Source organism: Patagioenas fasciata, chromosome 1 (genome assembly GCF_037038585.1).
Source record: "Patagioenas fasciata isolate bPatFas1 chromosome 1, bPatFas1.hap1, whole genome shotgun sequence".
NCBI classification, from domain to species: Eukaryota; Metazoa; Chordata; class Aves; order Columbiformes; family Columbidae; genus Patagioenas; species Patagioenas fasciata.
Window position 1 is genome coordinate 127,464,530 of NC_092520.1, and position 24,891 is coordinate 127,489,420.

At 41.3% G+C, this 24,891-nt stretch overlaps 1 long non-coding RNA gene across 1 annotated transcript in view; it reads left to right on the forward strand.

The window, feature by feature from the left end:
• Window positions 1–2,829: 2,829 nt before the first annotated feature.
• The window catches only part of LOC139827034 (uncharacterized), a 35,897-nt gene continuing 13,835 nt past the window's right edge, over window positions 2,830–24,891 (forward strand). The window contains exons 1-2 of the long non-coding RNA XR_011737214.1: window positions 2,830–2,935; window positions 7,715–7,866. This is a non-coding gene — a long non-coding RNA (uncharacterized lncRNA). The remainder of the gene's footprint in view (window positions 2,936–7,714; window positions 7,867–24,891) is intronic.

A 24,891-nucleotide genomic window follows, 5' to 3' on the forward strand; every position in this document is an offset into this window, starting at 1 on the left:
CTAAAGGCCAAAGCACACTTCTCCCGCTCATGTGAGGTGCTGCATCTAGATGAGGCAACATACTAATCTTCCATATTCCTTATCTCAGCAATTCCATTAAAGTCACTTGGTATTTAAGCACTGAGAGGAAAGGGGAGAGCATGATTAGACACCAAAAGGAAAATACACAGGATGTTTTTAAAATCAAACCTGATAGTATTTCAAAGTGAAGTGTCCACAGAAATAATAGGAAGATACCCAACTACTACTGCATTTTTTTTCATGAAGGAAGAAGTGGCTTAAACTGGGCTTGCATGTTGTTGAGGCTGATGTATGAGATAACAGGAGAACAGGTAATTCTAGCTCATAAGAGGACTGTCTTAGTAGTCCTACAGGAAAGGAGAAACTTTGGAGGAATCTATAAGGAGGAGGTCACTTGATGTCCCAGTGCATGGTAACAGATAGCCACAGATTCCTACAATCCTTACCAAAGGTCCCTACAAACTGAAAACTCTGATAAGCATTGCAACCCCATTTCCTCTGTGGAAAAATTAGGCACAGTGGGTACATCTGTGATACATCTTGAGTTCTGGTTGGTTTTAATAGCACTACATTGAGATGCTGCTGTTGTAACGTGAATTATTCTCAACTGATTAGCATTTGTTCAAATTTTTGGACAAAAAATAAAACAATGGCTCTTTGCTACCTTGAATTAACACCACATTATTACTGGATAAGGAGTGACTGCTTACATGGCTTGGTTAATTTTAAAACCCACCTTTGTCAATGTCCATGTAACATGCAATATAGCCAGCGCCAGGGTCACCCTGAACCTGCTACTCGTTCCTTTATCTGTCTTTGCTGCTGCAGTAACTGGTGTAAAATAGATAGCAGACCGAAAGAGCTCAGGTCTAGAGACCATGATTTGCCATGATATAAAAGACTTCTTTGAGTGAAACCTGCCTGCCACCAGAAAGCCAGAAAGTGACTTGGAATAGCTTAGTCTCACTGGCAAGGCAACAAAACAGAGTTTGGTTGGGGTTTTTTTTGTGGTGGTTTTAATTTAAATGAAGCATATGCATGCCTAATCCAATCTAATCTGTCTGGGTTCTTATATCCCATTAATCACTGACTTGTATTAGCACCTCTCACTGTCATCTCTGCCGCTGCAGAAAGCTACTGAGACCACCACCTCATCACAGGCATTCTGATGACTTGTCACTGGATTTTGTGTGAGCAACAAATCACCTAAGAAGCCAAAATCATTCCCCATTGCAATGGTTTAGAGGAATGATACAGGTGAGGACTGATGTAAACTAATGGTCACAAGCAGCCATAAATCACTTATTTCTTGGAATTTTTAACAAAACTGCATCACTTAAAAGCAGTGTTATTTTTTTTCAAAAAAAAAGATGACTTTCAGTTGATTGCTCCATTTTGTATTATAAACCTTGTTTAATAGTACATGTTTTAAAACAGTTTTATTAAAAACCAAAAGCAGACAAGTAAAAAAAAAATAGTGAAATAATCTAGGACACAGGAAAATGCTATGGATTATTTAATAGTTAACCGTCTCCTTACAAAGAAATTTGGAACACAACAGGGTTGAACTTCTTGAAAGAGCAGCTTTTATTAGCTCAAGATGTAATCTGGGTCATCTCAACTGTTGAACTGAATGCTTCACGACACCTTCTTAGGGTTAAAATGTTTCAAAGTCATCATCCAGGCCAGGGTCCACCCAGACCTGGTAGATTGCCCTAAATGAAAATTAACTCTGTTATGTTCAGTTGATATTTTCCACTCTCTGACCACAACTGCTTGGGAAATTTAAGCTTGTATTATGAACTATTGCCCAGAAGTGGATATGCTTCAGTAGTACATGAAGATTTTGTCTTTTTTAGGTATGTTTATTTTCCACAGGCTCCATGATGAGCTACTCTAGATCTTGCAATTGTGAATTTTTGTAGAACACACCTTTTTAAAAATCTTTTCTTCTCTGTTCTGGCTCCAGCCCGCACACAGACACACAACTCTTCCAGGCCGAGCACTGGGAACATGAGATGGTTGGATCAGTCATTGCAGGTCATTTATGAAGAGCTTACGGTCTAATGTATACTTCAACAAAGCATCCATTGAACAATTTCAGACAAGAAAGAAATAAGTGGAAATCCCAGTCTGTCATCAGATAATCTAGAAAGTTTTTTTTTAATTGATTAGCTTAGCTAGCTTTAATCACAAAAAGAGCATGAAGGCATGGGTCTGTACATAACAGAAAGGCACGTACCACATTATCTTAAAGTCTGACTGAGCAGCTGACTACATCTATAATCTTGACATAGACCTCCCAAAAAATCAAATCAGGAATAAACAAATACAGGAACCATTTAAACCTTATAGAAAATTAAAAGCTACTTGTCATTAAATGTAACTTTTTTTTGAGTTGAAATGTTTAAACTGTACTCTTAATATAGCTGGTAATCAGCTTAGAGCATATACTGCAGGAGTTTTCTTGAAATTTAAATCCAGCAATTACAGCTTGGTTAACTACATTGCAATGTATTCAGCAGGAAAACTACAGTTTTGCATGGACAGGTCACAGGGGACATTTAAACAGATATGACATTTAAATTGCATATTGAAGGTCACTTTGCATGTGACTTTGAAAATTACTTCCATGAAGGATAGATGTAGTCAGTCATTTTAAAACAGCGAAGGGTTAAAAGCTGTTCTCTTGAACTTATTTCTGATATTGGTACAGGGTTGAAAACACCAGCTTGCTGATTGATGGGTTCACATGGGGCGACCTTTGCATTAGCAACGCAACTCTGGTTGCTGGGTAAACACAAGCAGATGGATCCAGCTCCAGTGATTTTCAGCAGTGACGGATGGCAAAGGTATTTCTGATCCTCATCACACCCTGCAGATCCCGTGAAAATGACTTGGCATGGAGCGGAAGGTATTAGATTCGGGTGACAAGTAATTACCTGACATCAGCTGAGGTTTCTTCAGAAAGGTTATGCTGCAAATAACCAACTTTTACATAACTTTGTTTTCATGAAGGGATAGAAACTCACACACATAAAGTTTATTTTTTGAGAAAATGTACTCCATCCAGTAGCAGATAAAAACTGCTCCTTGGGAATAAATACCCAAGCAATAGTATTTCAGCACTGCATAGGGTTTCAGGGTGGTTTTAGAGGCTTTGTTTGTTTGTTTAAAGCATGCATGTTCTTCCTTGTTGTTATTGTTGATGTTATACATACTTCTTCAGTGGCAAGAATTAGCATTCAGACAAAACATTTACTCAGAGACACTGTGGTTTCATGAGCCTTTGCTTTTCAAGGACTTCAGTTCAAAAGTTCATGACTTTTATTCCTTCTTCTCTTTTCCTGGGTCTAGGCTTCAGTGGTAAAACCAGCATTTAGATAAATGTGTCCCCAACAGATACTTGTCTGAGTTTCAGTCCTTTGTTTTCAAGAAGTGGCTTGTTTGTTTATAAAAAGGCCCAGGGCAGGCATGTGTTGGGAAGGCTACAAATGCTTTATACCTCTATTTAGCTGATAGATGTCCCTTCTGCATGACAACATCCTCAAAATGTGTAGTGTGTGAGTGCATGTGTTCCTGCCATGAGTTAAAATGACTGTTTGCGCCTTCCGTGCTGCATGTTACCATTCCTGCCAGGATAATCTAGTGTGGTTGTATCTGATAGGACATCGATAACAAGCCTAGAAGTTGGTATGTGTCATCTCCCCAAGATGGAGTGTCTTGTTTCCCTGTCTGTGTTGTGCTGTAAAGCTTCTGTCACTATTTAAACCTTCTTCTCTAGAGATGGCAAAATTTCAGGGTGGTCCAAAGTCCTCCACTTGTCTGTGCTGTGAAGCCATTCTCCTGGTTTACAATGCAAATTACCACAAATTAGTAGAAACAATGAACATAATGTAAGTTTCTGGAATAGCTGAGGGAAGGAAGAATCAGCATAACACTGCCCACGAGCAAGGAAACCTTCTTCAAGTTTCTTCTTCCTTCTAGCCTGTCTCTCTAGGCTTTTAATCATATTTACCTGTTTATGCAGAACTCTGCACAAACCGGTATGATTGCTTGCAGTTCTGTAATCATGCTTACAGACTTCTTTTCTTGTATTTTTCTTACAATCTACTCATCTTTACTCTTGCTGGTTTTCCCTCCAGTTCTCCCACATCATTAGTCTGGTTTTTCCTTCCTTCCTTCCTTCCTTCCTTCTTTCCTTCCTTCCTTCCTTCCTTCCTTCCTTCCTTCCTTCCAGACAGGCTAAAGAAAAGAGTTTCACTCTGATCGTCACTCCATCTGGGGCCATTCTCATCTCCTGCAAAATCCCTGCCATACTGCTGCGAGTGTAAGCTACTTTTTGCCCACTTGACCTGGGAGACAGACAGCACTGCAGAGATGGCGTTGAAGACTGTAATTCTCACAATGTGCCCTTTTCAATGGCATTACAGAACTTCTGAAAGCTGAGACCTGAGACTCTGAAACCAGCTTAGTTTTCTCTCGGTAAAACATGCTGCTCTATCAGCCCCTGACATATTTGGTGTGTTTTCCCTTTTATTCCTGTGGTGCTCCTCTCACCAGCAAACTTTACTGCAATTGATTTTCAGCGCTCTCCCTCGTGTCCACATGCCTGTCTCCACCAGGCAGGGATCTAGCTGAACAAAGCCAGAGGTAGTTCAGGAAATAAATGCTGGGTAGAGCTTGCTGCAGGCAGCAAGCGCATTCGACTGTAGCATGCCAGGACCTCCCACACTGGCTTCCTGCAGAGATGCAAGATGGGGAAAGAGGTCCAGCATAAAACTCCACAGGAATCCATGCTGGTGGGGAAAGGAAGGCTGTGCCACTCGTCTCAATGTAGAGAAATGGTTCAAGCAACAGTGTGCAATGCCAAGCGTTATGCAGGGGTTTCAAGAGAGATGTCCTTTCCAGGAGCTCCAAAAACATCCAGGCTGATGGTGCCCTTTCTCCAATCTCAGTGTGGGGTATGGTTTGTTAATCATAGGTAGATGAAGTGTGAGGCAATTTTTCCCTAGTTTTACCTATATAATTCACATTATTTCCTTTAAAATGGCAAGTTGAAGATTGGGACATATTTGTTGAGGCCTGCAGGCTCTAACAATAGGTTCTTTAATACAGACCCAGGGTATTGTGTCCTCTGAAGAATAAATCCTGATGTTTGGAACAGGCATTTCATAGATAGTGCTCTTGGAAGCTGGCTTTTGAGAATGATTGATGATAGTTACCCAGGGCTATGTGGCAGGGGAACCCTGGTTTCACAAAGCTGTTTGCATCCTGAAAAATTCAGCTGAGTTTTGTTTAGCATCATCTAGCCGGAATAATCAGAAAAGCACTGTGATGCCAGAGGGTAGTCATAATCAAAATGGATCCAGCTGTCAACACAGTGGAGAGACCTTTAATTTTGTCAGCCTTAAGCTAAAGGCCAGAGCAAGTGGCTGACTCAGCGGTGCACATCGTTCCTTATGTCTGGGGCTGAAGGAGGCTGTGGTAGCCCTGGGAGTCTGTGCTTGGCACCACCACAGCAAACCCAGCAGAGACAGCACGCTCCACAGCAGCACTGTGTTGGGAAGTCAGAGCAGAACAAGAGCAGAGCACAAATATCTCTCATGACAAGGATGGGTGGTCTTGTAGAGCCTAGTGCTGCTCTGCTGATGGCAATGCTCAGTCCTGTGCAGTGTCACACCACATACCCTTACTCAAAAAAAACTATAATCTGCTCTAACATACTGTCTCCTGCTGTTGGAACGATAAAGGACTCAGCACTCCGATTCAATGTGAATCACGCAAAAGCCATTTATTACAGAAACATGTCTCCTTATATATGCAACTATTCTCTAATCACAAATCCACGCTCCAAGCATGGATTCGCTAAATGAGTATCATGGGCAGTCCACACGCTGGAGCCCCACCGATGATAGGTCCGATGATTCACGCCATGCTGAGGCCCTGTTAATGAAGAAACGCCCCTCTTTCTCACAGCAGATTCTGTTCTCAGCTTCTCGAAGTGGCCTTGAGATTCCTTTGGGCCTGACTAATTCAACAGCATATCTCCTTCTAAGGAAACCCCTTCACATCCTGCAATGCTTCTTTCCACAGGGTAAGATCAACAGCTAGTGTGCAACATGCGTGTACTGCTCATCTTTCCTCTTCATAGCATGGACCATGAGCATGAGGGAGAGTAGCATGCACTGTCTAGGGAACTGACCTAGGCAACTGTGTCATTTACAGGTCCTTTCCATTGCAAAGAGACTGCATCTCCTCCAGGTGATAAATGGTACAGAATCAGGCCCACTATATAAATAAATGGTCTGTATGGGAGCTGGACTTGATGATCCTTCTGAGTCCCTTCCAACTCAAGATATTCTATGATTTTATTCAGGGCTTAAAATACTGAGGATTCCACGTGTTTATTAGCCAGTACCATAAGACCTACAACAGCAAAAAAATCAGGATTTAGGGAAGGCACCGTTAGTTAGACCAAAGTGGAGCACAACTATCTGGTGCTGCAAGCCAGAATGAACCAACAGTTACGTGTTAGTATGAAAATCCCAGTTGTTAAACACTGAAGTGATGCTCAGATTTATATGTATCTAGAGACATTCCATAAAACTGTTAGAAAACTTGAGTTATTTGTCAATTCAAAGTCTTCTGTGACTTTTTCATTCTGATCAAATGCAAGTGAAAAAATTTGAGTAGTGGAAAATAGAAAAATTCCTGTCTGTCAAATTCAATACAGATATATTTTCCTTGTTTTTCCTGTCACATAACCTTCTAGGCAAATTCACAGCAAAACTACTTACTGTGTTAGAAATATTATGTATTGTTGTTACAAATATCACTTCATACTGCAAGAAATGGAAAAATTTCAAGAAAGTCAACTGATTCACATAAAATCAAATTTGCTCCGTGCAATAAAAATAAGTTATTTATTCTCATATTTGCATCTAATCTATTTCCAGGCAACCAGTTGCCAGTAACCTCAAGCTGCAATCTTGCTGGGTCAAGTATATTTTAGACACTTGGTGTGTTTTAAATACTTAGATGTAGGTTTATGCTGTCTTGCTTCAGCAAAACATATTTCTGTGCTTTAGTAAAAAAAATTCAAGTCACATTTCTTAGCAAATCCTGTTGGGTTTTTTTTCTTTTCACTTATTGTATCCATTGTTATGTCACAGAACTATTACAAAGTTCTTAAGTAATTAGGTGTCTTAAGGACCTGGAACCATCAGCCAGAAACTGTCAGTGGAAGATGGGCTTTCATGTACTAAAGACGCTCTTGTGTGATAAGGTCAATGCTGAACTCAAGAGTTCCTTGCACTTACAGTTTCTATTTTCTTCAGTTTTCAAGGAGTAACTGAGAACCACATAATACTGAGTACTGTCTCATAATGTGAAGAGGCTTGCTGGTTTTGGCAGAGGGCTTTGGATGGTATAAATTCTGAATGTAAGGGAGTATAATGGACTCACTCCCTTTAGTCACAATGGGTGGGATGCAGCTGATCAGATGTGGGCATCTTCCTCTGAGTTAGATGTCTGGATGCACAGTCTCATTTCATAGAGCGCTAGTTACCTCATTGCAATGTAGACATCTAAAATGAGTGAAACAGATCGGGTCCTAAAAGTGTTTATTTCTCTTTGTGACTGTAAAGAGGACCCAGGGCAACTCACTGAGTCATAAACTGTTTCCTTGCAGATGACTGAAATTAGACATGCGGAATCCTACCCTCACAATTTGATCCAACTGCCTTTGAGGTTAGCCCAAGATGACACCACTGGATGTTGGATTGGTCTCTAAAGGCATTTACTGTGGAAGGCAAGGCAGAGGCTGTTGCACGGCAAATGCAGGTAATGGAATATTGCTGAATTTGGCTTCTGCCATGAAAGATTACTGCAGCAGGTTAGCAGTGCTGTGCACATCCGAGACAGCTGACACAACGAAATAATCTCCCCTAAGCAGTCAGATGGAGGCTGAGACCTAAGCCATGACCATGCTGGGAATAACATGGGTGCTGCTGGAGGTGGAGCAAAAATACAAACTATTTTTATCATCCTCTCGGGTTTTATCCAGTAAGCTTCCTTAAAACCACAGTCTCCTTTCAACAACTCAACTTTCCAGCTGAGAGATACAAATGCTTGAATCTTTCCATCTCACAGGGATTCCCTTGTGCTGTATTTGGTCTTTTCTTCACTCTCTTCCCCAAAACCACCACATTAGTGGCCATGCATATGACATGTTTTAATTCAGCTTGCAGCCACTTCATGGTACGGTTAGCACTAATCATGGCCCATGCTTGCCACAACAGAGTGGGTTCTCAGAAGTCCAAGTGTCAACTGGGCACCCTATCTGCTATGCACAAACTTGAACCATGTCTCCAATAGTTGGTCAAAAACAGAGGAAGTCTGCAGCAGTTTGTTTCTGCTACCAGTCTTGGATGACACATGACTGCCTTCCCTTAGGTGAATTTGTGTACCATCCTTTTGCAGGGTGCAGGAAACTTTCCAAGTAAGTGGATGGATCCATCTCTTTTAGCCTGCCTTCTTCTCATCACTATGTAGCAGGAAATCCCAGAGTGCATTTTCCCCGTCAGTGCTCTTCTGAGGGACCAGCTGGGCAATCAAAAATGCCACCTTCTTCCCAAAAGAACCTGACCCTTTGGTTTGGCAGACTTGCTTGCAGGATGAGAAATGCTTTGGCTGAAGTATGGCACTCCTGTATCTCTTAAAAATGTTTTATGGCTATGATGACAGATGTTTGCACTCACTTCTGTTCATCCCACCACTGAGAAGGAACTCTGAGTGAAAATGAAGGAGGAGGTAGTAGCTGCAGCAGCAATTTAATTTCTCAAACAGACATAGCCATGAAACTTAAGGAGAGGCTGAGAATCTCTAGGAGGCAGCATTCACACAGTACCATAAGAAGAGAAAGCAGGAGAGATGCAGGCATTTTCTCATGTCTGTTTCAATATGCCCTGATCCCTGATAACCCACTTCTCCCTCCAGTGTGTATAGCAGGAGGGCATAAAAGCACAGGGAATAAAATTTCCACTGTTGAAATTCCGCAGGAGAAAGGATTTTACAGGCTGTAAAATATTGTTTATGTTCTAGCAACAATTTCTAATAAAGCTGAATGCCTATAACATCTAAGGTCAAATTTGTCTTCAACCTCCTCTTCCATCTTAGAAATGGGCTTGAGTAAACGATTTCCATCACACAAGAAAACTCTCTGGTCATTAGAATTGATGAGTTCTTCAGCATCCTTCCTTGGGCAATGAGTGTGGCTGTTACTATTAATAGAACACAATGTTGTCAGCTAGCCTAGGAGGGATCTTTAAAGATGGAAAATGGGTCAGATATATGTGGTTCAGAGCAGTGTTTCTTGTCACAGTATGGTACACTGACACTTGTATTTTACTTATATTCAAAACTTCTTGTGGGCTACCTTTCCCTGGGCATGGCTGGTTTTGCCTTCACTTGTCTTCCCAGCTGTAGTTGAAATAAGGGAGCTGTTTGTTATGATGAGAAGTGTTCATGACTACCTAAAATCCAGGAAATGGGACACCCACAGAGAGATGTCACACAGGGCAGCTTTTCATCTGATTACGGAAGCGGTTTTTCTGCTGAAGACTTGAGAATCCTAGCGTAGAACAACCTTCTGTGTGGCTCCATATAGGATAGAGAGGGGATGGAGCCACACGGAAGGCAACAGCAAAGCTGTTGCTTGTCTTGTCCATACAGCATTGACATTGGCTGGGTATGCCCAGGGCATTCGCTCAGCTCTTCCTACAGCTGATAAACATTGAGACCACACCAACACCAGTAGCTCAGAAACCTTATCCTGGGTAGGCCAAGGGCATACTCTCAAACACTTGGTTGTCAGAGACTGTTTTTCTAATGTGTTGACACACTGCATCCCTTTGTACAGGGAGGTAGAGGTAGAGCATCAGTCAGAGCAGCCTGGACATGTCCTTAGTATCCCTCAGGCCTGCAAACATCTTCTGTACCGATGTCTTGGGTTGCTGGAAAAGCCCTGTGTCAGGAGAGATCACTGGCCTTGACCTGATGCACCCCAAGCTCTCTGAATCCTTCACACCTCCTCAAAGCCTTTTCTCTTGCTCAGCTGACATTTTTATAAAGTTCCCTGCTATTTAATCTCAGCTTATCCGTGTTGCAATTTACATCAGTCATCACCAATCTGTGGTGGCCCTCCAGATCAATTACTTCCCTCCCAGCTTACACCATTCTTGCAAATTCTTACCACCTCCTATAAATATGACTGTGAGGTTGCAAAGTGTCAGTTCTCCTTGGAAAGATGATTTATTTAAATAAGTGGAGAAAGGAGATTTAGGCTATTTTTAGGCTTCTTTCTTTGATGCTATACAAAGATTTGCTCACCATGTTTTCCTGTCCAGCTATGCCATCTCTGACTTTTCACACAGTGGAAGAAGCATCCACAACAGTGATCCCATTTTACTTTCTGTAACCAGCTTTTACTGTTCAATTTTGCTATTAATAATATGTTATTTATCTTGCGTTCTTCAGTAAAACCAAGGGCCCTCCCAGAAGACTGGAGCAGTCTCCTCAAAGTAGTGCAATATCTAAATGCCACTAACTGCAATATTATACACTGTGTTTTATATTTGCTTCAATTGAAGCATCATCAAAAAGCCCACCTACCAAATGAGACTGGTCCAAAGTGAAAGCTGCAAAATATTGCCTGGAATGGGGAAGAACATTTTAAGAGAACAGCATCATAGCAGGAAACAACAAATTTTTGCAGGGACATACCTATTTTTAATGAAAAATCTCTTCCGCTCTAGCATGAAGCTGGCCTGACTTAGCAGCTATGTTATTAGCATTTAAAACTATGATATTAGCATTTAAAGAAGAGTTGGGCTCAGGTGTCTGAGTTAGACTTTTGACTTAGTCTTCAGCCTCTCACATGGTGGGTGAATGCTCCTAGCACGCTGTTACCAGGCATTTCATCTATCATCTCTATCCTTTTGTAGGTTATTTCAAAAGGTTTTGGGCATGTCTCAGTGCAAAAAGCACAACATATGTGAAAAGCAAAAAATACTGACAAGGTGGAAACCTATTTGTGTTCCAGCTGCTACTGCTTTTGCCATTTACCAGCACAGAGGTGAAGTACAAAAAGGCTCAGTGACTTTCCTAAGCTTACTCGAGGAGTTGCCAGCAAACCTCACAATTGAGGTCCTTACCCAGATGACAAGGCTATTTACTTCTTCATTTTAGTTCAGATCACAGAGAGTACAAGCCTGATCTTTGCCCTTCCTAGAAATCAAAAAGACTTTTGTGTGGACTGAACAGAGCTAAGTCATAGGAAAAGGTGAATCTTCTTATTCCCTGTCAAGCCTCTCACCTTCCTGTGGAGTCAAGGCACTGTAATTCTGCACAGGAAGTTAAGGACAAGAAGTCCCTGCAGGGTCCATCCTAAATTCCAAAAATAAGATTTCTCCTAATATATTTCATTACTAATTAAGTTTTTGTTATTACTCCCACAGAGGGTTATCAACATAGCTTACAAAGTGTCATCTTTTAGCAACTGCTGAAGGGTTGGCTGTTTCCCATCTCACCCCCTCTGACACATTTACATGTTCTCTTTATACAAACACACAGATAAAAAACCTCCCAAGTGTATCTAGAATATTTTCAACCAAAGAAAAAAAAATCTCTTGCCAAGTTGTTCAGTAGCTGGAAATTACTTGTCACGTCCACAGACCAGTATTCTTTTTATTTTTAAATGACTAACCATGCTGTGATTAATGATTCGCACAAATGGGCTCAAAATAAGTCTGGCACAAATATAGGAAAGGAGGAGGGTAAATGGGATAAGGACTGCATGGGACTACAGCAGGACATTGGTGGCGTGAATGGCATTGCGGGCACGGAGGAAGGAAAAAATGTTTCATGCTATTTGTAGCTCAAAACTACAGCTACAGATGGTGATGTTGTTGTGTAGCAAGGGCTCAGGCCACTGAGAAAAGGCAACCTGCACTGCACAGACCTGTGTCTCTGCAAAAAATTAACAGGACCTCATTGCCTTGATGTGCACAAAAGCCAATAGTACCTTTGACTGAGTTCTGAAGCTATACATGTATTTCCCAGAGTTTTTTTGCTCTGTGTTTTACAATACAATATGTTCTGCTATTCCTCTTCCAGAGGCAATATTTTCCAGCTTCTTTTGTCAGCTGTTATACTGTTTATTTTCAGCTCATGCTCTATAGGGATACTTTTGAGTGGAAATGTCAGACATGCAACCCTAGCGAAGAGAGACAAGCATGTCACTCTAGGATGTTGTGAGAAGTACAAACTCACAGCTGATGCAGTTTGCAGGGAAGACAAAGTCAGTGGTGTGATAACGGATGGAAAGAAGGGGGCACTCATTCAGACTATTGGCACAGTGTTGTTCACCTGGTAGAACAGGACCTTCAAAGAAAAATAGGCTTGAATAAAACCAAATGCCAGGGCACGCATCGAGAAACACAGAATGGAAAGCTCTCTCCAGCCAGGGGAGGCCAGGCACACATCTTGGAAAGCAGAGACTCTGAAAAGGTCACAAGGATGGATAACTCCAGTCAGATGGCTGAGGCAAAGCAACAAGTCAGACCCTGCAGGTCAATGAGCAAAATGAGGAACACAAAATGAGTAGCCTAGCTTGCTTATCAAGAAGCAGCTCACAGTCACAAACTGCTATAGCATAGCCATATGCCACCACAACCAAGTGTGGTCAGAAATCCCAGGAGAAGATTAGACATGGCTCTCCCTGTGTGACCCCTCTCTGAATCTACACAGTCTTGTAAAACCCTTGCTGCTCACAACCGCATTAGCTCTGCTGTGTCTCAGAAATATCCCATTTTATGCCATTCACACCTTTGCACAGAATCCTGGGGATAGGTCTCTACTTTAGGGCATAAACAGAATTTTGGTCTCCAGGAAACAGAAATCCTTTTTTTTAAAAAAAAAGAAAGAAAAACAACGACAACAAACCAAACAACAACAAAAACAATCTGGGAAAGAATTTTTCTGGGAGCTCCAAATGAAAGAATTCACAACTCCCACTATGTGAAATCTTTCCCAGTAAACAGTGGTAATACAGAAGGTGTACATAGGCCTTTGCCAACAATACATAAACAATAGATTTCTGCTGCAATTCAGTAGTAGAGCTATATCTCAGAGAAACAAATTTCTTCTTGTAAAATGAGAAGACAGAAAACTCTGCAGAAGTAATGAAATGTTTCCGAATTGCTAAGGGTATTACAGGTTAATAATGAAACAACAGAGGGCCTGTCAGTGTTGTGAACAGGTTAATAATGAAACAACAGAGGCCCTGTCAGTGCTGTGAACAAATCAAGGTTGAGATGAAATGCATCATCTTTTCCTCTCAGCTTGCTCTCCCATTCTTCCCAAGAAACTAAGAAAAATAGCTTTTAGTGAGCTGAGCTTGCAAAATATAGATGCATCCACATAGGGATTAGGAATAAAGGCTCTATGACGTCTCTGTCCAACTTGCTACTTCGGTATTATACATCAAACTGTGCTTTAAATATCACCAACTGTATATTGAGTACATTAAGCTATATTTAACAGACCTGGGTTATATATTTTTATTTGTGATAATATATTTCTTTTTATATATTTATATAGACATGTGGAAATGGTGTATGTATTATAGGGGGTCAGATATTTCCCATGAATATCTTTTTCTGAATGGAAACACAGTCTTTAAGAGCTCTGAATTTCCCCATGGCATTTTGCTAGAGTTTTTTACTCCCCATTGGGAAAAATATAATGCTTTGTTTTGGATTAGCTCAGCCAAAATTGAAATACTTTGGTTTGTGAAAGTGAATTAAAACATTTCATGATGGGGCTGCTCAGCTTTAATTTATGTCCACAAGAGTTACTATATGCTTTGTGGATGTTTTACTTTATAGACATCGTACTCCCATAATGCATCATAATAATCTCTTTCATTAAATTTTTGCAATGTAGTCTGAGAGTCAGATGACCACAAAATATCACAGGACGCTGGCTGGGAACTTCGTCAACTGAGAAACGTGATGTATCACCCTCATGAGGCAGAGTAGCAGTTCCAAGGGACACAGAGTTATATCGAACCAGGCAGAAGCTAAACTTTTTCTGAGAAAGGACAAATTTGCTTTCAGTAAAAACATTACTGTTTCAACATTTAGTCCAGATGTGCATCCAAAAAAAATGTTGATATCAGAATTTTCTTTAGAACGAAACATATAAATTTTGACAACTTTACTGTCTAATAAATAAGTCCTACCTTCAAAGTTTCAAATGTTTTTCCCTCTCTCTTATACAGGAGCATGCACTGTAGTTTTTGAGGTGGCGCAAGCACCAGTGACCTGCCATCTAGGTAGAATTATTTGCTGTGACTTGGGTCAGCGGTATGATGGGAATCTGGTGAATTTCAATAAGAGCTTGAAACCTCCCCATCCTCTCAACGGCATGAGAAATGGTAGATCAGAGGAACCAGAGTACAGGAATAGATAGCTTGTAAAAGATGTTTCTAAAACTGAAAAAAAGTCAGAATTATGTACAATTGCTTTAGCGAGTCTGTGCCTGCTAGCTGCGCTCTGGTAAGGTCTCTAATTACATCAACGCACAACACAGGACATAAAGCTTGGAAAATATTTACATTGCAGCTCTGGATTAAATCTATTCAGGCATAGAAATGTGGTATATCTTGGGGTGATGCTGAAAGAAGGCAGAGACAGTTATGGAGTGGGTGCTCAGGTGATGATGGAACATACAGTTTGTTATGAGCTGAGCATCAAAGCGTATACCATAAAGCCCTGAGGCACCACTGAAGAACTCTGACTCTAGCTGACATCACATGGAACTACAAGAATCCAGTATGCAATTACCTGAGTTTGTCTTCAGCCAGGACACCATGGCTAAGACCTTCTCTTTTATTAAAAGTAATAATGCAGGTTTAGGAGAAGATTTTCACAATGGTTTCTGCCAAGGTTAGTGCTCCAGCAAGTGCTGCAGGAGGGAAAGGGCAAGAGTAGTCAGCACTGACAGCACCACTACAGAAATAACAAGCATGGACATAATTTGCAGAGAGTGTGTTGAATAATAGCGAAAGAGCAGAACAGTGAATTGGGGGCGGGGCAGGTGGGGGGGGATTAGGATTTAAAGGACTTTTCATTTACATGGTTTTCATTTTTTATTAGGATGTCAAGGGACAGAATGATTGTTTCACTGAACTACAGAGATGCAGACTTTTGGCAAAAACAGACATAGGATTATGCACAACACCTGAGTGTCCCTTTCAGACGAAAATGCTCATATCCCAGGCTTAGAAAATCTTAGTCAAACCTCTGCTCTTCTCTGTCCTTGAGGGAACTATCCTACTTCTAGTGAAGTTAACTATGTGTAACTGAGAAGTGTGACAAATCAATTGTCCCATTAAGGTCTCCGTAAGGATTGCTGTGCAGCAGCAGGCCTACATTTAGAAGTCTTTACAGGAGTCTTATTTTGCCAGCAGAAGTGGTGAGATTTGCTGTATCAAAATTAGTGTGAGCTCTGGATGCTGGCCCCTTTGCTGGCCCAGAGACAGAGTGCTATCCATGCTGTTCATGACCTTGACATAAAATACCAACTGTCTTCCCCTTTGCTCTGACTCTTCAAGGTCGTAAGAACCTGAGATCCAAGGAAGTCAAAGCCAATTTAGTGCCATTCCCACTTTCTCTGGTGATTTAACCAGAGCAGCCCAGCTGAGCATGCCACAGAGAACCTCTCTTTCAAGCCCTTGTCTTTCATCTCAAAGCACTGACTGGTCCGTATCTGTGTTTATTTAAAAGACTGTCTCAATACTGGCATTGATGCCCAAAGGATGTCATAGAATCATAGAATAATTTTGATGGGGAAGGAACTTTGAGATCATGGAGTCTAACTGTTAACCTAGCACTGCCAAGTCTGCCTCTAAACTGTGTCCCTAAGAATATCACCTACACATCTTTTAAACACCTTCAAGGTAACTCAGCTGCTTCCCTGGACAGCCTATTCCAGCGCTCAACAACCCTTTTGGTGAAGAAGTTTTTCCTAATATCTGATCTAAATCTCCCCTGGTACAATCTGAATGAAGAATGCTGGAAAACTACCCTGGATATATCCCTAAAACCCTATCAGTGCGGGAGGCTTGGGGATTGTGGAGGGTGTTATCACAGAAAGTCAGTAAGTCAGCTGCATATTCCTAGACAAAGGTGAGCCCGATCTTTCCCTCTTTTTCCCACATCGTATAGAATCAAACAGGGAAGATGATCAGTGCTAGAACCAGAAATGATTGCAGGGAAAACTTCCTTCTCAAGTTATTACCACCCTGTAGCAGCCATGAGATTAAATAGATCTGGATTTTGCTTTTTAATAGTCACTTTGTATTTTATAGACTTGGAAATGTCAAAAAAGAACACCCACTAGAGAGGTCTTTTTTATGTGTCACAGTTTGTTTGTGAACTCTCAGCAACTGGCTCCATGTGTTACTGTGTTTGGCATCTCCACAGAGGAGGAGGAAGCTCCCTTTAGTTCTCTCCCAGGAGGCGACCTCCATTCTCCAGAAATACAGGGATTAGCTGAGCTAGCAGACCATGTGCATAATGGTGCTGGGGAGAATGGAAAATGCTGCATGGCTTCAGCGGGGTCCTGTTACACACACAGCACTGACAACTGCAAAAAAGAAAGGAAGAGGCTGAGAGCCCAACAGTAACTGAAGCACACAGGATAGTGCTGTGGGTAGTGAAAGTCATAGTTTAAAAAGGCACTACACTTTTTGCTTTGCCCTCTCAAAGAATTCCTCAGATGTGCCATCTGCTCAGCTATTTTGCATGCTTGCTATGAAAAAGGCAATTCTAATGAATGCTTTCAACAACTCCTCATTGCCAGCTTTTGAAAAAGGAAGTGTTAAAAATACAGATCTCATATTGACTCAGTTGAGCATCGATGCCTGCCACACCACAGGACTCAGCTTTTCAAAAGGGTGTGTCCTGACTTCTCTACATCTCCTTGCTGGGAAGAGGCTGTGTCTCAGAGACCCTGTTTGGAGTGCCTCCCGATGCAGGGGCACTCACACAGGCACTGCAGCAGTGACAGGAACAACTACATCTTCTGATCTTCCAGTCAGAAAAGCCATCTTAACCAAAATTAGCAAGAAGATCCCTGAGGATTACTGAAGATAAAGATACTGGATAGATACTTATGTACTTGATGACATACTTGGTGGTAAGAGAGTTAGCAAAAAAATATGTATACCTGCACCAGGTTTTACTAACCAGGCTAGTAAAAAAGTTTGATTCAAATTAAAGGAAGGTAGCTATTATTATTTTTAGATTGGCTGGCATACAGAACTGGTCTCCCAGGCTTATGAATAGTGGCGTAGCACTGAAAAAAAGAAAGGAAAATATGATGGACAACGAGAAAATGAACTTTGCCTTGTTGATAAGGCATGTGAAATATACTGATGTCAGATGCAGTTTATATAGATGCACACACACATGCATTAGCACATATAGAAGATATATGCATAGATATATAGAAGCACCCTGGACTATACATAAAACCAGTAAAAATGCAGTCAACTAGCTTGTTTTAATGATTTTAAGAAATCCAGTGCAGATTAGTTTTTTCAGTATTTGTGCTGCTCATGCCAAATGCCCACATGCTGTCAGCTGATTGCAAGTAAAGTGTAAATAAAAACAAAAACACAGAAATGAAAAAAACCCAACACCTTTGTTTAACAAAAATGTGCTGCTAAAGATCTGCCTCTCAGACTGTGGACTTTTCTTGACCTTGTAGCTGGGATTTTGCACAAAAAGGACCATCATTAGAAGAATCTCAGTCAAAATGGTCATAGCTATCATACAAGGCACCAAAATGTGGAAGCTCCAAAAACTGAGAACAATATCTTCCTCTGAAAAGGAGCCAAAAGCCTATGCAATTCCTGGAGAAGAAAACTCGGAAAGTAACCCCAGAAAGGTTTTATTGCATTAAGCTAGTATACTGGAAGATGTTACACAGTCCAGTGGTAGCTGCGTAAAACAGGCACTATGAAAGTTCAAATATCTTTAAGTCAGAAGATATGGCTAACTTACGGTCAAGGTATTTTTAAGTGGATCCGGGAGCTTTCTGAGATATTGGATTTAATTTCTCAAGTTTCGAAGAACTGGAAGAATTCCAGTAAAATATTAGGAAGTTAGTCTTCTGATGTTTTAAAGTGATAAACAGTATAACAGGGGAAGTTATCAGTCAGTTAGGGTGACACTGATTCTGGGAAAAAATAACAGTGAGACATGATCAATAAACAGTTAAAGTACAGAAATTCAATGGGTGTTAGACAATGAGGTATCATGGAAATGGGATTTTATTAAATAACTTCACGTTTTTCATTGAGAAGATTGTGTCCTGACTGACAAAGCTAATCCTGTTAATGCAGGATTCAGTTTCTTCAAAATGTAATTTTAAAATACTTAGCATTCTGATTAAAAACTAGGACTATGCCAAGACACTATTGCACATATTAAACAAATTAGAAACCACCTAAGTGACTAGAAACTATTTGCTAATAGAGAATGTTCAGTAAAGGTCTGTGTGTTTCTAATGTGGTCCCACAGAGGTCTGTTTTTGGCCTAGCATCGTTGAGTATTTTTACTGATGACCTAAAAGCAAGTACAAAAAGTATTTCTAATTAAATTATCTGGTTGCACAAGATCTGTGGCATAGTAAATGAGGATGGGAGCATCTAAAGGATGTAAAGAAAACTGTTACTTGTTACACTGAAAACATTTGAACACATGTGTGAGTATATCTGAATACACAGTGCACATACAGCAACAAAACAGTGCAGATGGCATTTACAAGGAAAAAAAAAAAAGCTATAAAAGGAGAATCCAAGAGTGAGGAGGCTGAGAATATGACCAGGTGAGAAGAGCTGTACCTGGGACAGTGTATTGGGGGGCGCCACAGAGGAAGCTATGAATGCCTTGGTCCTCGTGAGAAAAGTGTGAGGTAGTGCCACTGTGAATCCCAAGAGGAATGTATGTGGTGGACTAAGAAGTTCTCTCAGAGCAGCTGTAGTTGGGTTGTTTCAGGGGGTGCTTTAGAATTACACCTCTGGGGAAACTACTAAGCTGGGAAAGTTCCTGTGTTATACAAGGTCACACAGAAATCTCATATCCCTGAAATAAGCTCTTGAACTTGTCTTCTTTGAGTCTCCTTCCTCTTGGTAGGCTGAGAAGAGCTTTACCCAGGTTGGTTGGGAAGACAGCTGTGAGAATGTCTCCCCTGAGAGAGCACTGGCAGCAATAACAGCACCAGGCAGTTCTACTTTGTTATTTCTCTAAGAGGAAAGTGGTCTTTGGATGCACCTCACGCTTTTAGGAAGAAAGTCTGGAAATTCTAGGGGAAAGAAAAGGTAGCATAAGTTGAGCGAGGATATTAATTAGGCTGGAAGGCTGGAAGGACTCTACTTGTGCCTCAAAGAACACCAGCATGGAAAGGATCTCTGACTGACCTATTTGGTATATGATGCCGTCTGAAAAGCTGTGAAACTGGGAGATGAGGATTCAATGCGTCTGCTAACACCTTACTCATCCTGGTCATAGGCACTAAAAGGCCAAAAAGAAACAGGCAAGTAGGCTATGTGGAAAGACTTAGGAGCAATTTTTTTCTTGTGTGTGAATCTCTGTCTCCTCACCAATTGCAGAGTAGTTAAAGACCCTTATACCTAGTACTAGATTTGTGTTGCAGTATTGACGCAAAGTATGCATCAGATTTGTGAAACAGAAATGTTTGTTGCTGGCAAAGGCAAGGTAATTCAGTTTCTGATGGGAACTTCTGCTGCTATGGGCTTTTAGGAAGGAAAAGAAGACCATCTTTGTCTGATAACCTGACATGAGGGGCCACATTTTGAAAGTGACCTTTGTCCATCCTTGAAACATGCACCTGCTGTTCCACAAGCAGAGAGTTGCTGGGGGAGGGTAGAAAGATACTCTTTTCCATTTCTATAATTCAATTTTGCCAGGCCCTTAACACAAATCAGTAGTAAGTTCACAAACACATAAGCTATACTGCTTGTCTGCACACAAGCTTACTATGTTTGAATTTTATGGCATTTGGGCTTGTGATTTCAAAATAGATCATACCCCATACTTGTACATGACTCAAGTGGGCAAGTGAAATTTCACAAGCCATTTTTGAAATGTCATCGAATGCTTACATTTCACCCTGTCAAACAAACAAGGAGAGGATTTGCTGATAGTGGTACAGCGGCCAGAATAGCAGATCCAAACCTGGCAGGATGCTTGGAGTTGCACACTGCCAGCCTGTACTGCGGCCACACAGATGGGACAGACCAGGTAAAGAACAGCTCTGGCTAATCTCTGGGAAAGGATTTGTGTCAGATGAGAAAAACAGTTGTGAGCATGACAGACTTCCAGATGAGTGAAGAGAAAAAATCTGCTCAGTGCAGAAACAAGAGATGGAGGAGGGGAAGTGCTAACAAGAGCAAAAGGCATCCCTGAATTTGGCTGGCAGCATCAGATTAGAAAGGTAACCTAAAGAGATCTTTTTGGTTTTGTTTTTTTACATAGTTCATAATGAATCCATAGTAGTCACAAGAACAATGGTTAGAGGAGATTCAAAAGTGGGAGTGGTGGAGGATAATAGTGACATTACAGAAGAATATAATGTTTTTAAAAGCAATAGTATGAACCACTTCTATTGGCAGAAACTAGGAAGGGGCTTTTGCTGTCATTAAATTCCACAGACTTGTCTACAGAAAGGACACTGGGGCACATTGCATTCCCATTAGATCAGATATGAGAATTGTCATGTCCCTCCAGAAGTAACTAGAAAATAAACAGTTTTAACATGTAGCGCCCAAATGCCATTTTGTGGGTCCTCAAGATACCGCTTTCCAAAGTCCCCTTTTGCAAACAAGCAGAATTCTTGCTGCTTCTGCTTTAGCCATATTGTTGTGGGTGTCACAATCTTAAAGCCTTATGCAAAACTTTCAGAAATTGCAAGTGACCCACATAACTTTTTATTTTTTTGTCATTCCATACTAAACTCTCCTGCCTCCTTGCCTTTCACAGTAGTTCCCATCAGCCTTTTTGTGGCATAGCTTCAGATGTCAATATTGTTCAGACCTTCACTAAGATTAGAGTTCTTGATTTTCCAAAACAGACACAATACACCAAACACCTCATCAAATAGTCAGCTATCATTTTGTGTTTATAACAAATAAAAAAACTTCTTCTGGAAAGTAATCTTCTCATATAAAAAGTAGTTAAAATATACATAAATGGAGTTACTGAAAAACAACTGAATGACAACACAGTCATTGGTCTCAGCCAGCACGGGTTCATGAGGGGAAGGTCTTGCTTGACAAACTTAATTTTGTTCTGCAACAAGGTTACCCACCTAGTTGACCAAGGGAAGCCTGTCAATGTGATCTTTTTGGATTTCATTAAAGCCTTTGATACTGTCTCTCACAGTATCCTCCTGGACAAGGATAAACACACAAGAGAGTGGGTGAGCAATTGGTTGACGGGCCAGGCTCAAAGGGTTCTAATAAATGGGGTTATGTCAGACTGGTGACCAGTCACTAGTGGGATTCTGCAGGGATCCATCTTAGGGCTGGCACTCTTCAGTGTCTTTTTAAATGATTTAGACTCAGTACTTGAGGGAATACTAAGTTTGTTGATGACACAAAACTGGGAGAAGCTGTCGACACTCTTGAGCACAGAAAAGCCCTGCAGAGGGATCTGGACAAATTGGAGAACTGGGCAACCACCAACCGCATGAAGTTCAACAAGAGCAAATGCTGGGTTTTACACCTGGGACACGGCAACCCTGGCTGTACCTGCAGACTGGGGAACGAGATGCTGGAAAGCAGCTTTGCAGAGAGGGATCTGGGGATTCTGGTCAATGGCAAGTTGAATATGAGCCAACAGTGTGTCCTGGCAGCCAAGAGGGCAACCGTGTCCTGTGGTGCATCAAGCACAGCATTGCCAGCCAGGCGAGGGAGGTGATTGTCCCACTCTGTTCTGCACTGGTGCGGCCTCACCTGGAGCACTGTGTGCAGTTCTGGGTGCCACAGGATAAAAAAGACATAAAACTACTGGAGAGTGTACAGAAGAGGGGTGCAAAGTTGGTGAAAGGTTTGGAGAGGAAGGAGCGGCTAAAGTCACTTAATTTGTTCAGCTTGGAGGAGACCTCATCATGGTCTATAGCTTCCTTACAAGGGGGAGAGGACAGAAGGTGCCAAACTTTTCTCTTCAGTGACTAATGACAGAACCTGAGGGAATGTCAGGAAAGTGTGCCAGGAGAGGTTTAGGTTGGACATTAGAAAAAGGTTCTTCCCCCAGAGGGTGGTGGAGCACTGGAACAAGCTCCCCAGGGAGGTGTCACAGCCCCAAGCCTGGCAGTGTTCAAGAAGAGACTGGAAAACGTCCTCAGACACATGGTGTGAACTGTGGGGTTGTCATATGCAGGGACAGGAGTTGGACTTGATGATCATTGTGGGTCCCATCCAACTCAGGACATTCTATGATTCTATAAAATACCTATGAAAATAGCTTTAGACTTCTAGTTACAGAAAGAGCAAATAAAATGTGAGACTGCCTAACTTCTGATGTGATTTAAACCTATTACATGCTCCATACTGACGTTATGTCTGCTTAATACTGTGGCCTTTTCAAGCCTATTGAACATTCACATTCTCTGTAAGCCCAGGTTGATAGCGAAACATCTGTGGGCATCTTTTCTGAGTAGCCTGCCTGCCCAAATGTAAAAAACAGACTAGATTTAAAAATTTCTAGTGCTGACACACCTCTGTGTACTATATACAAGCTCAGAAGATATCTTTGACCAAATTATTTATCAGAGATGTCACATCAAGTCTGCAGTGATGGGCCTCTCTAAAGCTGAAGACATGATAAGTTATGGCAATGTTATTGTAGACTCACAGACCCTGCAGAGTGACATAGTTGAAAAAGACGAACCAAGGTGACCATGAATGCTAACAGAGCTGTGTAACAAAAAAAAGACTAAACCAGCTCCCCTCTTTATGGGGTGACAGATCAGACAGTCACACAACAGGTTGTGCCCAGCAAAGTTATTATCAAAGTGCTGTGCATCTTCATATTTGGAAAGTAAAAATATATTACAATAAACTTGCCTCATTACAAACAAATGAGCAATGTAAATGCAAACGTATAACACCAATACATAGCACAATGTATAACTGGATTTACACCATCTTCATATAGAATGGATTTTAGAATTATTTATTGTATGTAATGCTATTGGATATAAAGAAGAGGAAGAAAATATGATAAGGGCTTTTTTTCTTGTGAGATGGGGTAAGCCGGAAAGCGTTCTGAAAATGATCAGAACTTCAGGGAAGAGGCGGTGGAATAGAAAGAGAAAACTAGTATAAGATGAAGGAAAAAAATGGCTCAATGCAAGGTAGGCAGGAAACAATTTAATGTAGGTAAAGTTGGCAAGCATGGAAATAGTTAAAAATAGTTTTAGAAGAGGAGTGAAAGATATTTATAACTAACATATTTATGTAGGGTGCCTGTTGCTGATCTAAATTCTGTTTAGGTATCATAGATTGGAGGTGCCTTTCTCTGGAAGTTGGAAATTTTGGTAGAAATTTAATTTGAAAATGAGAAGAACTAATATCATCTTAATGACCAAGAGGATAGACATGTAGAATATAGCCTCCTGAACAAAAAGACAGATATGTGTATCTGTTTCCAAGAAGATCTGTGCTCCTTGCACAGTGTGACAGACAACACAACCATGAGGCACAGAAGAGTTCCTCATGTTCAGTTTCACTCCTGTGAACTTTAGCTTGCAATGATACAATGTGTTGCCAGTTGGTTTCATCTGCACACCAGTCTCTTCAGCGTTATGCTGGTCCCAGTATGGCAGCATCTTGGTGTCACTTGTAGTGTTTAGGCACTTGTACCTGTAGGATTAGTGAAGCATGTGGCTTCCAGAGGTTAGAGGAAGCGTTATTTCTTGGTGGTTAACCTACAGTAGCAAAGACATTTCTCCCCGGAAGACTGACTCATTGAATGATCAGTTTCTAGCATCTTGAGATAAGCAAGCATAGAACTTGGTGGTGTACCCCCAGCTTAACTCTGGGAATTTGAGACTGCAAGTTGTAAGAACAGGGTTTCACTGCTTACCAGTGTGTAAGCAGCTATGCTTTACCCTGAACCTTACATGAGTGATCTTGCTTCATGAAGTCTGTGTGATGCAGACAGCAGTTTGAAAAAATCTGATGTAGACTAGTTGTGTCATGTTAACTGACATTACCTGGTTTGGGTAGCCTGTGGCCAATGAAAAGGACAAACAGCTGACTTAAAGTGGTGCATGGATATGTTCACCATTTTCTTGGCCTTCTTGTGGCATAGGAGCATTGAAAACCTCTCGCATAGCTGAAGCTCATTCCATGAGGGTAGTAAATCAAATGGGCTGCCCAGAGGGGTTATACAACGCAGATGGAGTAAGCCCAGACCAATCTCATTTGTTCTCACAGCCAATTCTGCTTTCAGCAGGGTCTTGTGCTAGAGACCTCCTTCAGGTTGGGAAGATCCTGCGATTCTAGGTCATGGTGACATCTTTATCAAGGCATCCCAATTTACCATTTCCCAGCTCCTGACTCCTGGGCACTCTCTGACTATGTCCTGATGGTATGTCTGGATGACAGTGGTATTCGCCAATCCCTAACCATCCTGGTTTCCTTTGGAACGAGGAAGGTATGGTGTGGTCTAGCAGGTCTGCTGGTCTGGATAATGCAGGAACTTTGGGATA